Source organism: Biomphalaria glabrata, chromosome 9, assembly GCF_947242115.1.
Source record: "Biomphalaria glabrata chromosome 9, xgBioGlab47.1, whole genome shotgun sequence".
Lineage (NCBI taxonomy): Eukaryota > Metazoa > Mollusca > Gastropoda > Planorbidae > Biomphalaria > Biomphalaria glabrata.
This window is the reverse complement of record NC_074719.1, coordinates 26891118-26897117: the sequence shown is the minus strand read 5'-3', so window position 1 is coordinate 26897117 and position 6000 is coordinate 26891118.

The following is a 6000-nucleotide window of genomic DNA, read 5'->3' as shown; positions in this document are numbered from 1 at the left end:
AAGACCATTTATTATTGTCAATTACCTCAAAACGGCAGGTTGGAACTCCCCTTCTGCTATATAAACAAGACGAATTAATTACAATCAATTGATAAACTAATTATTTTTTTTATTGATTCGTGTGTTTTCATCGACTACAAATAATTATGCAAAATTTCAACTTGATCCGAGACTGTGAAATATGAAAAACAAAACGTGACAAAACGTACTAAGTGAAATGAATACATGTCTCCGCATCAGCAGCAGACGCCTTGGCCTGGCTTGGTCACCTTCATAGAATGTCACAAGGTCGACTTCCACAAGACATTCTGTATGATGATCTAACAAAAGTCAACAAAGCCGCTAGTCGTTCACTTCTGATGAAATTGTGTACAATTATTCCTTTTACCTGCCAACACAAGAATCAATTGAAGAAAATAACGAATTATTTAATGAACTATTGGTAAATAATAATTTTGATTGGTATATCCAAAAGGGAAAGAAATTGTACTTGACAGAAGGGGTGCTGTAAGCTGAATTAGTCTACTTCGTCACTTTAATTTAAGTTTGATATTAACAATAGATAACTGCTATATCCTCTATTTTTATAAGCACCTCACTAGCAGAGTGGTTAGTATGTCGCCTTGAGGTGGCTTGAGCCATGAGTTCGCATTTTGTTTCACGATACTTTAGCATGTTCAGTGGTTTAGAGATATCTTTTGTGGACTTATTTAACCAGAGCTAAACAATTAAACATTTTAAAACTTTTTTGGGCTAGTTTTAAAGAAAAAGCTTTTTTTTTTTTTGCAATGCAGTAATAGTTTGGAGTTTGCAACTCTATTTTGAGACTTCTACCTCCTGTATAAAAACAAAACAGTCCCACTTATTTCATTTTGACAAAGCTTATATTAACTCACTCTGTCTGTTTGGTAAAAATGTTTTAAACGTTATTTATCCGACACACAATCTCGGAAAATGCTGAAACTTTGCAGATGTATTTCTTTTGCCTGACAACACAAGAATCAATAAATGGAATTTTAGTCTACTTATAAGAAATTAAAGAACTTTTTAATTTACTATGTATATTATTATTATCAAATAAGATTCGTTGATTTAAAGAATAATTTATATATTGAAATTGCACTTTGCCTGGGGTATAAATGCATAGGCCTAGAAAGATAATTGTAGTCTTAAGAGTCACTGTTATTTAGGGGGGGGGGGTTCAAGCATTAATATATAATTTATTTATATCTGTCTAAATGCTACCAATTAGTTAATTAACTATTGGTAACTTATTGTTTTGTTTTGTATCTTAAACAAGTAAAAGAAATAGTACTTGACAGATGTGATGGTATAACTTGAATTAGTCCCCTTGAGGCGGCTTGAGCCCTGAGTGAACATTTTTTTATGTATTTAAAAAACGATCATGTAAACATTCACCAAAATACCCCCCCCCCTTTATTCTCTCCTCCTTTCAAGATTGGTCCAGACCAAGGATAGGATCATAATGTATTGAGAAAGCCAAAAGCTAAACCAAAACAACTAGTAAAATATTTCTATCGCACATATTTATATGTCTACGTTGGTTATCTCGAGGATTAAATGACTGATCCAAACTAATGGATACAAGTACACTTCATGTAAACTTTGTTTTTCTTTTAAGTTTTTAAATGTTTTTCTTGTTTTTCCTATTTATTGGCAGGTCTCTCCCTGCGGCTTGATTCTAATACAAAGGAAATAGAGACTGGTCAAACAAAATCTCTTCTAATTAATTGTTCAGAGTCAACGGGAAATAATTATAACCTTAGTGAATTAGTTTCTCTTAAATTGTTTTACCGATCTAATGTTGAAAGAAAAGAGTTTATACTACTGGCTTATATAAATTGTTTATATGGGAATATGCATATGCACACAGAGTTCAAGGCAATGGGGTGATCAATAAGACAGGTCACTCTTACTTAAGTCTGCAGTGGCCATATCCAACTGATAAAATGGCGGGTGAATACAAGTGTGAGGCCCATGGAATAGATCAGTCCTTCAAAAAGGCGACAGTGGCTGAATCGATCAAAATTATTGCAAGGGTTCTCAGCTTTGAGTCACTGCGAGATGAATTAAGAAGTGTATTAATGTTTGTTGACCAGCAGCGATTACAAAATCAAGAGTTTGAAATTTTAAAATCAAGAATCGATTCTTCAAAACTTTGGTTTTTCAAAAGATCTGAAGTTTACAAAGGAAGACGTTATTATTTGTCCCAACAAGATCCAATCTCTAAATCTGAGCAGTCTATGGCAACGTGTGCTCTGCATGGAGGATATCTGGCTGAGATTGAAGATTGGGATGAACTAACTTTTGTCAAAGCTTTTATCCGAAAATTAAGTGGTTTTAAATTAATTCTTATTGGAGGAACCGATGAGGGTCAAGAAGAAATTTGGAGATATAGAACGAACAACAGTTTAGTACCAGATTATATGGTTAAAAGCAGAAAATTTGGTAGAGAACGTAACTGCCTATATCTGTTTGATGGCGTGGACTGGATGGCCATTGACGACAGATGCTATAGCACTGACAGTGATTATCCCACACGATTCCTATGTGAAATTCCTGAAGAGGAGTAAAGTCAACAACTTTTTCTAGTGCTTCCACTATTGAGGTGTTTACAGTAATATCCCAGAGAAATTAAAGTCAAATAAAAGTTTGTAAAAATTCAGACTTTATTTCGTATTTTGGTGTGTTGTAATTAATTTTATATATGTACTAGCTGTTATTCGTTCTACGCTATTGTTGAAATACTTGGCATACCGGTATAGGTTTATTTCTTTCGGACTACACTTTACCCTATCAATAAGACGCTCCCCCCCTCCCCAACACAAACTTCTAGCTCTCAGAGTCTATGTCCTTTATACAAACCTTATATCAACTCACTCTGTCTGGTAAAACGTCTGTACACATCCAATCTCGGATCGAGTTGAAATTATGCACAATTATTTCTTGTAATTGACAATACAAGAATCAATAAAATAAATAAGACAGAGTTGACGAGGGTTAATAGACATTGGCGCACCAAGTTCTCACAGCAATTGATTGGAAGAATACATTCTGGATGAGGTAAAAGTAAAAAAAAAAGTTCCACTATGTCACAAGGCCTACATCATATATGTTATAAGCCCTACCTCATATATGTCACAAGGCCTACATCATATCCTACATCATATATGTCACAAAACCTACATCATATATGTCACAAGGACTACATCATATATGTCACAAGGACTACATCATATATGTCACAAGGCCTACATCATATATGTCACAAGGCTTACATCATATATTAATTAATAGAAGAATTTTCCAAGAATTAACAAATAACTGTCAAATCATTTCGCTGAAAACCATGGTTGTTTTTTTTTTTTTTTTTTATAAAGAATATTGGACAATCTTGATTCAGTCCAGTTGACAGTTCGGATCGTTCCTGTCGGTTGGGTCTTAAGTGAGGTTTAAATTCAGTTCTTCTTCTGATTGTTTCCATCTCTAACTTAGAAGAAAATTGGATTTAAGATTTTTGGTAAATGTTTGATAAATTTAACCTCTGTTGTCTCGATCGTGAAAATGCCTTTGTTGTTCTATGTACCCAAAAACTTTAAATCTTTATTTTGACTATTTTGCCCATAATATTGACATCAACCATATAAACTTTGACTTTGTTGTCAGTACCCATTGCCTCAAACCACAACTCATTTACTTGGCTTACTTGACTTTTATCTTCTAGTAAATCAAAAGCCTTGATATGCTTCAAACGACATAGTGCGTAGAAATGATTTCTCTTTTTAGATTTTCAGCATGTCTGTCCAAATACTTGGCACATGGTATTTTCTGTGGAGATATACCACAAGATCTGCATTTTCTAATGGTACTTGTTACAGAATTCTTGACATTTTGTCCTGTGAGCTTTTGACTGGCTTTCTTTTTTCTTCTTTGATTTATAAGCATCATCGACATGTAGTCCTTCCATATCTATCATTTGGTTCTGGGTATGCTCGTCAGCACAAATTATGCTTGCTACTTTCTCTAAAGTTAAGTCTACGTCTCTCAGAAATCTCTCTATCACTCAATCGACTGTATGCCACATACCAAACGATCTATGACAAGTTCATCTCGAAGGTTGTTGAACTTAATTTTTTGCCAAATTTTTCAGTTCAGTATAATAATGTTCAAATGTTTCAGTTCAGTATAATAATGTTCAAATATTTAACCGACTATCTTATTTCTTGTGAAGAATTTAAATCTATCATACACAGTCTTGGACTTAGGCAAAACAAGATCCTCAGACGTTTCAATTACTTTGTCTATATTATCATCTTCAAATACTTCAAAAGTATTTACATTCTCGCGTGGGTTCACCGATCAGGTGTGACAAAAAAGCTTTCTTCACTTCGTATTCCTTTCGGTGGCGACCATAAACAACACAAAACTTTGTCTCCATTTTGTCCAACTCTCAGAGATTACCGTCTAGTGACAACGGTTAAAGTAGATCGAATAATTCCATTACTCGTATATATTCTATCTCTAGATCTAAAATAAAATAAACTAATGACACAAACTGATGCTTGTGTGAGCAGGTCAGGAGGCGCTGGATAGACCTTTTATCTGCTCAATATTACATTTTATACAGCAGGCAGATGTTAGCGCTACTGGGTGGGCTCAATCTGTGACACCTCAGTCTACGACCAAGGGGCTAGAGTCACCTAAGTAACCAGACATACTAACCTAAACTAAGTGAAAGCACCAACGAAACTTTACTTGAAATTAAATAAGACAAAATGAAACTTGATTTACATAAAAATAAATCAATAATAAAATATAATATATGTACACACTAACCACTACAACTGAACCAAACAACTAACTAAAACCCTCTAAATCTACGCCACTACAAACACTAACAAACTAATCAAACCAACTAGCTAACACAAACTGATCAAACCAACTATCTAACTAAATCACTACAACTACTACACTAGATCTACACTAAAACAAGAACACATTAGTACCTTACTATTCACTAAGAACAGACTAAGTCACTTACTAGGTCTAAGCCGACTAAGGCAACAACACTACAGAAACAAAATAACACTAGATTCCCTAGATCTACAGCAGCAATAACAATAGCAGTTATATTCAGCAGAGTAATTGCAGTAAAAATAGCAGCATGTATTTCAGCAGCAATATTCAGCAGTAATAATTGCCTGCAATACATAAATGCAAAACTATAAATACAAAATCATATATTATTCTATTAGATCTTGAACATGAACAACATATTCATATCAGGGAGGGCTGAGCGCCGCCATTTTTAATACAGCAAGTTGGGAACAACTGTCAACTCTTTTGAAAAAATATTCCAAAAAACTAAATTAAGATATATCTAGCATATTTACATATAGTGTGACATAGATCTAGTAAAAGAAAATATAAAATAGTTATAAACTTACAGGCCGTCACAGGTACAGAAATATAGAAATGATTAAATAATCATATGCCAGATCACTAAGATCATCAACTGTCACACAGACAGCGATATATTTTACTGACCGCTGGTCAACTGTACAGGATGTAGCATGGCATTAATTATTTATACTACCCGCCCTAGCCCATATAAAAATATGCGGAAGTACAATTATAAAATCTGACACTAACGTATAAAAATAAAATATATAAATATAGCTCTAACATATACAACAAAAATACATATAAAAATAACTCTGGGAGCGCAAGCTCACACTTGTAACTTTAGTAATTTAGAAGCGACTACCTGCTACCAATTCTTTAAACCAATTTAACATAATGTTCTGTTTTCACAAAGAATAAATACATTACTTAAGACAATTAAGCATATGAATTAACAGAGACTTCATGTTGATATAAGTAGACATTGAAAAACTATCCGTGATACCATCAGGACTACCGAGAAACTGGAACAAAGTGTAGACAATGTTTTAAAATGTGAACATTTTGTTCGGTACG